Here is a 12356-nt window from a genome sequence, read left to right as displayed (position 1 = left end):
TAAAGATTTACCATCATTGTGGATATTCAAACTAATTTGCTAAAGGCAAAGCCATAGTAGGTTGCTCTGTTGGCCTCAACTCTTCACCAAATCTGTATCCTACCCTTTGCCATGTGACTGCAGTTCCTCTTAGCTGAGGTACAGAGTACTTCTCATGGCCTGTGACTGTGGGTTTGGCTACATGACTTGTTTTGGTGAATAGGTTGTGCTAGTTCTCAGCCTAGGCCTTAAGAAGCCCAATATTCTCTTATGTTTCTGCTACTGTTAGAAAAAGAATATATCCAAGCTAACCTGCCATCTCAGAAGAAAGATGTTTCCTCAACCTGGAGCAGATCTGGCCAACCAGGCCCATCCCAAAAGCGACCCCCCGAACCCCCCCCATTAGTTAAATGCTTATTACTGTCTGCCTCTGAGATGCTGGTATTGTCATGAAGCATTACTGCAGCAAGAGCTGACTGATGTACCAGCCCACACAAAATACCAAAAATAGTTTGAGCAGTGGGGCTCTCCTAAGAAGACACCTACCTTAAAGAGGACCATCATTTGGTCATAATCGCTAACCCATTATCACTCCTCATGTGGCTCTACAGAGCTTCTAAGGGCTGGTGGTGGATTATTCTACTATAACATTTCTCCTAAGGAACGTGAGTCTCAGCTTCCTGCTCTGCAAATTAACATCATCAAAAATAGTGACAGTTCGGTAAACAGCCACTTAGGTAATCAGGGAGGCAAGGAAGAAATAATTTCAAATAACCAAAAGGCTCACATGTGATATCTCAATCTATCTCAATTCAACAAGCACTTACTGACTGTCAACTGTAAGAAATGGTGGAACAATGTGGTGGAAAGGGCGCAGGCTTTAGCCATGGGGTTTGAGTCTCGATGCCTGTGGCAGGCCTTGCCATTTCCCCCTAGCAGCCATCCCCCTTTTCCTTTCAGCAAGGAACTCCTCAGATGTCCACATTCCTCTGCCTCTTTTGCAACTAGGATGACCACGAGACCGAGCTTTGACTAAGAGAATGTGAGTATAAGTGGCAGGTAGAACTCCCCGATCATATTTTCATAAGAAAACGGTGTATTCTTCACTTTCCCCTTCCACCTCCCCAAGGACAGGAACCAGATTCAGCCACATGGATGTGGACACCCTGGGGAATGACAAAGCATCTCAGGAGAAGGAAGCTGGGTGACCTCATAAAGCATCGATGCCTCCCACCTGGGGTCACCTGTCCACCTCGGGACAGAGCCATTGATCTGAAGCCCTGTATTCTGGACGCCTTTGTTACTGTGCTGCAGCCTGAATTCTAGCCAATTCTGTCACTATGGACAACCTAACTTTTTTGAGTCTCAGTTTCCTCAACTGTAAAAGGGGGATAATACCACCCACCTGAATGGGATTGCTGTGAGGATTAAATTAAATATATAAAATGCATGTTACTGTGTCCAACTAACAAGAATATTTCCAACCAACTCAGCATATATGCCTCCCAAGTACTCCTTTGCTCATCAAAAACCAATATCCTTTGCTTTTACCAGAAGGATTCAACTCAAGCTGAAATCTCAATAATTTTTACAATTGCTCCGAAGTGGATTAGATGAACTTGCTTGTCATTCTCAGGATGCGGGCATTTATATCTTCATGTCAAAAAGATCTCACCTTTAAGTTAAGGTAGAACCTTCCTGACAGAGACAGTTTGGGGATGGTTCAGTGTGAAGCTGACGGATGTCCCTGGTGGGGAAGTGGCATGACAGGAGAGAGGACAGTGCTTCTCAAACTTGGATGTGGTATGAATCACCACGGGGCTTACTGACATGAAGATTCTGAATCATAGGTGCTGAGTGGGGTCTGAAAGTCCACATTTCTAACAAGTTCCCAAGAAATGCTGCTGCTGTGGTCCACAGGCCACATTTTGAGTAGCTGGGTTCCAGGAAGTTAGCCTGATCGAAGGGCCAAAGATGGAGAAGCAAGAGACAGGGGTCCTGAAGCCAGTTGGGAGGCTATTGTGATAATCCAAGGATGGGCTGACAGGGCCTAAACCACAGCTGTGTTAGAAAGAATGAGGGAAGAGAAAATGGGTAAGAGAAATATAAACCCATAGGTCAAAGAGCAATAAAAATAAACTAAACATATCCCAAACTTTAGATCTTCATTGTCTGCACGAAGCAATTGGACATGAAACAAAAAGGGTATAAGTAAATAATAATAAAGTACCATAGTATATTTTTGAAAATGATATTACCATTTTTATTTTATAAAATGCAAAATTGAAACTCGGGGGGGGGGAAAGGATGTGATATTCCAATGCAACACAACCAATAACATCTGAGCCTCAGCCTTCCAGCCTGCCGCTGCCAACATCTGACTGCTTGCTCTCCCGGGAGCACACGCCCACTCTGTGAGCAAGCACTGAGCCCCGGCAGGAGCACCTTGCCTGCAGGGACCTCGCATCTGGGAGGACCTCCTTTCCAGGGAATCAAGGGGTTTGGACAGGCCACTGATTAATGCCGTGCCCTTCTCCAGCAGGGTTTCAAAATGGGTCATCGAAAAGATGATTTGTGTGCAGTTAGAGAAAGGAAGTGATCAGTTATGTCAGATGAATCCCACTTCCTTTTTGGGGGGTGGGAGGCAGAATTTCCAGATTGATGGAACAACAGCAATCTGGTGAGAGGCAGCAGCTCTAGCAGAATGTACTGTAACGTAGCCTCGGTCACCATGTTCAATATTCTTACCCACCTGCATAAAAACGCTGACGTATTCAACCACATCCATACGACAAATATGGGATCCAGCAGGAACGGGACTGACAACAAATGCTACCCTAAGAGAGCTTATATTCTAAATGAGGCAAAAGACAAGCAAAATGAGTAAGTAAAATATATGGCATGTCGGATGATTATATGTGTTAGATCATTATATAACCACACGTATGATTATATGATGGAGAAAGAAGGCAGGGGAAAGCACAGGAAGTGTAATTGGTCAATTTTAGAGGGTAGGAAGAGACCTCACTGAAAAGGTGACATGTGAACTTGGGGATCACGTAGCTAGATCCACTGATGGGACGCTGAATATGGTAACAAAGGGTGACAAATACAGAGAAAGAGTTAACGTATTAGATTAGACAGTCATAATATCAAACGCGTCCCAATCCGGTTAGAATATTGGGACCAATCCTACGAACCTTTTAGGATGCAATTTATTGAAATACATGTAAGGCCTTTTCCTTGAGAACAGAGGACCGACTATTGGTTACAGAATGGGGAGATGAGATTTGGCTTTCAGAAGATGGATCGGGAGTGCTAGTTAACTATAGTTTAGTCCAAGGTAGTTGTGAGATGTGGTTCACGGAAAACTAATGTGGTCTCAGGCTGTATCGGTGGAGACAGTATCTACAAGGCAGTGATGATCTGCTCGGCTCCTCATTGGCAAACAATGCTGGGTGCAATGTGTTTGGATTGGAGCCCAAATTCCCGAAGGAAAACTGACAAACAGACCAATTGGAGGCCCATCAAGGCGGTCAGACGCCCGAAGCAACCCGCGAGCACCAATGCTTCAACGCAGACACGATGGCCAGAGGCCTGGCGAGAAGGTGCAGATGGCTTTGAATATGAGCGCCCTGGAGGGTCTGTGGTGACACACGGTAGAGAAGGGACGTATCAATCAGCTTTCTAGCCTAACAGGTTTCAGAAAGAGCGATGCTCGCACGTATCTTTGTAACACAGATAGACTCTTCCCTGTTTCAGACTCAAATCGCTATCCCGTGCTCTGTGCGTTATGCCTTTCAGACGATAAATTATCCCCTTCCAAAGCAAACAGCGCTTCCTAGCAGGTATTCTGGGCTGTTCTGTTTCAGATGTTCCGTCATCCCGTAAATTTGGGGTGTTCTAATCATTGTCCGACTTTGGCTGCTGTCAGGTGCTGTTCTATCTTCTTCAATAGATAATTTTCTGCAGCAAGGGCCTGGCTGCTTAATTAAACTCTAGGGCCCTAGCAAAAAAAGTTTTATCACACTGACCCCTGTGTGCAATGTATGAAGTTGGCTTTGGGACCCTCTGAGGATCCATGGAAATATGAAGTCAGGCAAGAATGAGTGCAGACATATGTGACTCAGGGAGCTCAGAGCGCCACCAGGCAAGTGTGTGGTATTGTGAGCTGTTAACTCCACCTCATGCAAATGGCCAGATTGATTTTTCTTGAATGTTTCCTTCCTGTCAGACCAGCTCGACTCTAACTACAACAGAATGAATGTATTTTCTCCTCTCTTTACCTATTATTGCAAGAAAAGTGGTCATCAATGTTTTAAGTATTGTGTTTACTATGTACTAGATGCTGGGTCCCAAATCCCACTACCATCTGGAAGTAATTTCCATTTTTTTGTACCATCCACCAATCTATCCATGTACTTGTTTAATCCACAAATGTTCACTGGGCACTTTCCTTTGTGCTGGGCATTGCTCTAGGTGCAGGGGATCTAGCAAGGGGCAAGGTCCTCACTCTCATGCAGCTGACATTCTGGTGGCAGAAGACAGGCAATACAGGGAAACCTTTAGGCCTTGGGCTCTTTTCACTTTAACATTCTACTCTGAGCCCCTCATTCTTGGGTATTCATTCATTCCATCCATCCATCCATCCATCCATCCATCCATCCATCCATCAACAAACACTTATTGAGTACCTACTATGGGCCTGGAGGATTCAATTTGCACTGTGTGAATTTGCACTTTTTAAAAATTTTTTATTTTTAATGTTTATCTTTATTGTTGAGACCATTATAGATGTCCCCCTTTTAACCCCGCTGATCCCCTCCACCCCACATCCATCCCACTCCCAGGCCCTCCTCACACCAATGTCCACGTCCGTGGGCCATGCCCATAAACATACAAGTTCCCTCATTAATCTCTCCCCACCCATACCCCCCTCCCTGCCTTTCTTCTGAGATCCCTCAGTTTGTTCCAAGCTTCTATGTCTCTGTATCTACTTTGTTCATCAGTTTATTTTGTTTATTATATTCCACATATAAGTGAGATCATATGGTACTTGTCTTTCTCTGACTGGCTTATTTCACTTAGCATAATACTCTCTAGTTCCCTCCATGCTGTGCCAAAGGCTAAAAGGTCCTTCCTCTTCACAGCCGCATAGGCCTCCATGGGCACTTTTTATTTTATTTTAAAATATGTTTTTATTGATTTCCAAGAGGAAGGGAAAGGGAGAGATTGAAACATTAATGATGAGAGACATGGATTGCTGCCTCCTGCACACCCCCTACTGGGGTTTGAGCCTGCAACCCTGGCATGTGCCCTGACCAGGAATTGAACCGTGACCTACAGGTTCATGGGTTGATGCTCAACCACTGAGCCATACTGGCCAGGCTGAATTTGCACTTTTTAAACATTGCCATCTATTTCTACCTCAATTTATTTTTCAGATGTATGTTCTGAATTCTCGATGGGATTGTGAAGACCAGGGGCATTTTCTTCTATCGCTCACCCTTCTCTGCTATAGGGCCCAGTCGAGTGCTTTGCTGCCTGTGGGCTCCTAAAAAGACTGATGGGCATTTTTCTCACTGTGCTTCACTTTATCCCTGTATATGTGAAGTTTTCTCCCAATTTCCAAGTGAAAACACAGAGGCCTCAGTGCTCTAAATCAGATGCAGAAGGAGAAGTTGGCCTTTGGAGCTCATTGGCCTTCCCTCCCAGAGCCTCTTCTCCTTTTAGGCCCTTCCCTTTGGGCCTGTTTTGCTCTGAGCAAATAAATCGTAAGCTGATGTTCTTTCACTCTAAGGTGCCAGCCTATTTAAACATGCCAGGACTACCCTTCAGGTGTGGTTGTATTTTAATGTAAGATTCTCAAAGGAGGATCATGGATCCAAAGTGGTAGAAAGTCCTACAGGATCGGGATGGGTGGGGAGCCCCATCATCACCATCTGATGATAAAAACAAGACAACACACATCGCTCCGCAAAACCCTTTGAGGTAGGTAGCTTATAAGCAGTGAAGCCAGGATTCCAACCCAGGCCACCTGGTTCTATCGCCCATACTTTTAACCAGCATGATGGCAGCCCCAAATACACCATGCACACATCAACCCACTTCCCTAATAAATCAAGTGAGGCAGGACACATAATAGCAAATAGGGCATCTTCCCCTGCAGTGTAGATCCTGCACATAATAGCAAATAGGGCATCTTCCCCTGCAGTGTAGACCCTGCACATACTAGCAAATAGGGCATCTTCCCCTGCAGTGTAGACCCTGCACATAATAAAAATAGGGCATTTCCCCTGCAGTGTAGACCCTGCACGATTAAAGACAAAGAAAGCTGGATGGGCCTCTATGCAGGCTGCCTTAGCTGTTTATAAACTTCCACATTGGCAGTCTTCCTTCTGCTTTTCCTTTCTAAATGTCCAAATCCCACCAACTCTTTGAACCCCATACACATGTCACCTCTTCCAGAAAGCTTATGGTGATTTCTCCGGCCTACAGTAATCTCTAATTCCATCTTACTTTATCTGTACCTCTTTAATAGCTATGCTTTTCCACCTGATTTTAGTGCTTTCTCCACTGAATTTACTACCATGTATTTGAAGGCAGAGACCATCATCATCATTGCTGCTGCTTCTGGTCTCACCAACCTCCAGTACGGTGCTGTAAACATCGTAGAAGCCCAGTTATGAAATGCAAAACTGAGTGAGTGGATAAAGGCACAAATTGGTGACCTTCAGAAGCTCTAACTCATACCCACTTTGAGAACTTATCTGGCATCTCCTCCCCAAAGTTGGGGACTTAGAAGGTGCCATAGAAAAGGGCAGGCTGCCCAGTCCATCACTGCCAAGATTCTCAGCATGGGCAGGCTCCAAGTTGAGTCTTTGCTTTCAGCTCGCTATAGCATCACATGTTTTTCCTGGCCTGATCCCACTTCCAAGAGGCTCAGAAAGTGGAAAAGGAGCCATAGCACAGAAAGTGCTGGGCATAGGAACCTCAGGCCTCCAGGACGGTGATACCTTCTAAGGAAAAAGCCTGAGTCCTCCTTTTAAAGTATAGGTGTCACCTTCATCTGCACCAACCCACCCATCCCTTCTCCTCCACAGGTAGCCAGGAAGGCCAGTGTGGAGCAGGGAGCACAAAGATGTCAGGAACCTTGGGCACAGGCTATCCTGGAGGCTCCTTTTATAGCATGCTGGCAGCTCACATGAGTTCTTGCAGTAGAGTCCCAAATTTAGGAAAAAGTGAGCTTTGCTTTTGTAGCCCAGGAAAGCAGACACGAATAGGCAGCCATGTGCTGAGAATAAGCTGGCACCAATTCCTCCACTTTCTCCTAATTCCCGTGCCAGTCAGCTTCCTTTAACACCAGTATTGAATCCTTCCTCTCTCCTATTTCCTTCCCTGTCACTCCCCCCCCAACTCTTACACTAGGTGGGGGGTGAAGGGCAGAGTACAAAGAGCTAGCAGAGGGCAAATGTGAGCAGGAGAATTTCTTTCTGTGAGTGCAGCTGGTGGACCTGGCTTGCTTTCTATTCCTTCTCTCTGCTGCAAGATGTAAAGCCCAAAGACTATGTAATATGTTCAGCTAAAAAACTGGAAGAAGTTGAGATAGATAGTTCAGAAATATGACTTTGCCTCCATCTACGATTTCTTATCTTGCTGATTTTTTAACCCTGTCTCAGTCTCTCCTGTAATCAGCAAGACTGTGTGACTGTTAATGAATTCGATGTCCCTGCTGAATGCCTCTAATACTTGTATCTGTGTGCAGGGGTCCTGCCGAGAAGCGAGAGAGAAAGCCCACTGACTCTGAAATGTCCTGCAACAGGTACCCTATTATCTCACTTCGACTGATGCCTGGGCTAATAAAACCCATTGCGAAGCTAAACAAACCTTTCCTCTAGCTGTGCCAAGTGTCTGCGACAGAAATCCTTCATGCCAGGGATTTTCCTCCTTGTCCAAGACTGAGGAGAAGGTTGTTTTCTCAGCTGTTTTGAAGCCCAGGAAGAAAGCCAGGGAGGCAAACAAGCCAGTCAGTCTTGCACCAGATAATTCACAGGCTTTTGATAACCTCAAGTCTTCTGTCCCTTCCCCAGGTTGAGCTGAACTGTCCAAGCCAAGGGACAGAAGGGCCGGAAATGCTCCAGACAGGAAGATCTCTGTGGCTGGAAGGAGGCCACAGGATCAGCGAGGCCTGAAGTGTACCCCGTGATCCTCAAAGGAATTCCCTAGTCATTGTGTTAAGAAGAGCTGGAGGGAAAGGTGGCAGAGGTCCAGCTCCCAGTCCATATCTGGATCTTGTACTGATTAAAATCTGCTTCATCACTTGGAAACTCACTCTCCATAGAACACTGAAGCCTCAGCATGAAGAGCTTTGCAAGATTATGAGGGGAGAATAGAGAATGAGTTTAATGGCGTCGAAACTGCCTTCTCAAAATAGGGGAGTAGGATCTGTAGACATAATACCGTGCTGGAAACTACAGGGTGCACAAATGAACTGTATTTGAGCAGGTGTGAATTTATTCCCTTATCTATATGTGGCCTACTTCACAACTTTTCACAAATTGGGGATGAAATTAAGCTGATCTGAATCCCTAATGAAATATAATTCTAGACCCTGGGAAGATTCTCCTGGAAAACTTGGCTCTGAGGCTATAAGATCTTACTCCCCCATAGAGTATCCCTGTGCTCTTTTATAACATCTCTCTGGTGCCTGTTTAAAAACGTGTTTCTGTAATACATCAGATCCCAAAGTATATAAACTAAAAAAGCTAGGTCCTTAAAGAAATCAATAATTTCTTCAGATTGATTGGATAGTGACTTAGTAAATCATGGGACAGTAATAGTTCAGGGTCAGATTGGCATTTTCAGTTTATTCCTCCCCCACCCCCCATTTTATTATGAAAAAATTTAAACACACAGCAAAGTTGAAAGAATTTTATAGTGAATACCCATAGACCTATCAAGTAGATTCTAGTATTAACATTTTATTATACTTGCTTTTATCAATTATGAAATCATTTATCACTTATCATATCAACCTATCTTATTATTTTTGTTGTCTCATTTCAAAGTAAATTACAAATGTCAGTGCACTTTCTTCTAAATACTTTAGCATATATATAATTAACTATAAACTGAATATCTGTTCATATATTTTTAAAACCATGTTGAAATTTTTCCTGTGAACTTTACATGTGGTTTGAAAGAGTTAGTGACTTTCCCTAAATTATACTAAAATAGAGAGAATTTAGTGACTACACATATATGACAGTATGCAAATTTATACATTCAAAGAATATGGGTCATTAATTATTTCTATATGAAATATCAGCTTTATTGGGCTATAATTTATATGTAATAAAATTATTTTTTAATATAGGCATTTAAGCCATAAATTTCCCTCTAAGTACAGCTTTAGCTGCATCGCATACATTTTGGTATGTTGTAGTTTTGTAGTTTCTCATTTCCACTCTGATTTATTCTTTGACCCATTGCTTATTTAGGAGTGAGTGTTTAATTTGCAAAAATTTGAGAATTCCCCAAATTTCCTTCTGTTATTAATTATTAATTTTATTCCATTGTGATCAGAGAAGTTTGCTTGGATTCATTAAATTTATTGAGGCTCATTTTGTGGCCTAATATACAGGTTTGGGCAAAAGTAGGTTTACAGTTGTGAGTATGGAAGATAACAATAATTAATAGAATAAACTGTTTCACATACTCACAACTGTAAACCTACTTTTGCGAAACTCTGTGTGGTCTATCCAGGAGAATGTTAGGTGCACTTATGTTTATAATTGTTATGTCTTCCTGATGAATTCACTCTTTTATCATTATAAAAATGTCCGTTTTGTTTTGTTTCCAGTAATAATTTTTGTCTGAAAGTCTCTTCTGCCTGATATTAGTAATAGCCATTCAAGCTCTCTTTTGATATTGTTTGCATGTTAAATATATTTCCATCCTTATACTTTCAACTGACAGTCTTTGTTTCAGCAATTTGAATATAGGATCCTCCACTATCCAAAAGTAGAGCATTCCCATGTAAACTTTCATAAGATGAAATAGTGTAAAGCAAAGAAGCAATTGCCATTAATTTATATGAAAAAAAATCTGAACATTCCCAGACCCAAAATTCCATGCACACATGATGTCTTTCATTCATCATGATCGAAAAACTTAATTATATCCAGTTTCATGCTAAGTATAAAACTTATATGAGCTCTCCTAGGCTTTTCTGATACCTTAGGATGCACCTTGCCCTATAGAAATCAAGATAAAGGTCAGATGCTCACAGACACAGTTCAGTAATATGGCATCTTGATGCTGAAATGCTGAGTGTAGTTCCCAGGGAAGGAGGTTGGTGGTGCCACTCTCAATGCTTCTATAATGGCTGGCTGCAGAACAAATGCTGACTGCTACTGTCACTTTCAGCCTCTTGTTAGCCCTACCTGGTAATGGGGCCTTAGGCAGCCATGATAGTAAGCAATTGCCACTGATTATTTTTGGCAAATGCTGCGTGGGTAGGACTGTTCACATAGACCAAGCTCTGAGTCAGGTGAAATAAAGAGAAGGCCTGAAAATGGACAGTTCCTTTTGGTGAGCTGTCAGGTCACACAGTGGCTGTTCTCTTGGATGGGGCTTTTGGGAACCTCCAAACCTGTTTTGTCCCCTGTTCTGCTATGCTGCTGCCTTATAACACTATGATAGTTGCAACACCGTTGGCTTTCCTGGTTACTGAAGAGCTGGAGAGGGAGGATGGGATTATGGAACATTAAAACGCAACAAATCTCGTTTTTACTGAGATTTGCCTACTTTTCTGGAATAAACACTGCTCAGATTGTTGTAAACCTTTTGTTAATCCTGAAAATGTTGATTTTGACAGTTTTTGTCAATGTTCTAGTTGCTCTTATGGAGGTGCAGATTTGGGGAGTGTCATACTCCACCATTCTGTATGTTGAGTATCCCAAGACAAATTTTCAAACAGTCTGATTCAATATCTATCTTTGTTATCCATCCCCATTCAACCCTGTCACCTTTGTTTTCTAATTTAAACATTTTCAAACTTCTAAAAGATTGATTGTTTTTATGTTTTTAATCAACTTAATGTTTATACATAATTTAAAATAGTAAATAATATCACTTATTCAATCATTCCCTGTCATTGGGCATTTAGATGGAAGGCATCCTATTTTTGTCTGTGAATGTAAGTATTTTTTTACACTTCTGAGGCTGTCTCAAGCCATAGTTATAAAAGTGGAATTTCTAAATCAATGTATATAAACGTTTTTAACTTTTTTGATACCTAATATCAAACTGTCAATTTTCTCACCCCACTGGCAGCATATTTGAGGGCTATTCTCAGTCACTATTACAATGTTTTTGATCGTTACCAATTTATAGCTGGAATATAGTATCCTATCATTTTATTTTCAATGCTTTTAATTATTAGTGAGTTTAAAAAGTCATGTTTATTAGTAATTATTTGTTCTAATTTTTGTAGTGTCCTTTTTACATTGGGTTATTAATATTTGATTATAAACTGGTCAGTATACATAATTTTAATTCAAATACTATACTCATGTCAGTTAAGCATCTAAACAGATTTTATACTAACAAATATGAAAAGAATAATGAGGGAGTTATAAGAAGAAGATATATTAAGTATAATAATTTTTGTAAAATCACTTTTGATCTACTTTAAAATTTTGCTATTTTGTATTTTGAAATGCTTAAAGAAATGATCTAACTATATAAGAATTAAAACCCTCTGAATATTAAAAATGGCAACAATATGTTACCAACATGACAAATATACTTGGTAAGAAAGGCATAGAAACCACACTAGAACTAGGCAAAAGATGTAAACACACATAGGAAAATATAAATGTAAATGAAGACTAAGAAATGCCTGACACGTTTAGTGATAAAAGGAAATAAATACGTATTGAAATATTAACATACCATCTCTTATTACATTTTGTAGAACTGGCACCCTTACTTGGCTGGTGAAGTGTAAATGACTACACGCTTGTGCAACCCCATTGGCATATGCAGAAAAAGCAAGATTAATTCACCCGAAGTGATCCAGAAAATAGATCTCAAATACGTAACTCCAAACAATGGAAAAGATACATGCCCACACAGAAAATTCACTCCATCATCATTACGATGGTGGAGTATTATAAGAAATCCAACAGTTAAACAAACAAACAAAAGAAACAAATTATGGTAGAGCCACAGGATGAAACAGCACGAACCATTGAAATACAAGGTCCTGACCCTGGTGAAAGCTGTTCCTCCTTACCGAATGCTGATAAAACGGTAGGCACTTTGCCTACTTGATGTTCTTTAATCCTTACAACAAACTTTTCCTATTGTGG

At 41.6% G+C, this 12356-nt stretch overlaps 1 protein-coding gene across 6 annotated transcripts in view; it reads right to left on the bottom strand.

Moving 5' to 3' along the window:
- RAD51B (RAD51 paralog B) overlaps positions 1-12356 on the bottom strand; it is a 550373-nt gene that overhangs the window by 102334 nt on the left and 435683 nt on the right. The window lies entirely within an intron of this gene.

The sequence above is a fragment of the Miniopterus schreibersii genome, assembly GCF_964146895.1.
Source record: "Miniopterus schreibersii genome assembly, chromosome: 1".
NCBI classification, from domain to species: Eukaryota; Metazoa; Chordata; class Mammalia; order Chiroptera; family Miniopteridae; genus Miniopterus; species Miniopterus schreibersii.
The sequence above is the reverse complement of the archived record's forward strand: the minus strand, read 5'-3'. Positions and strand labels throughout refer to the sequence as shown.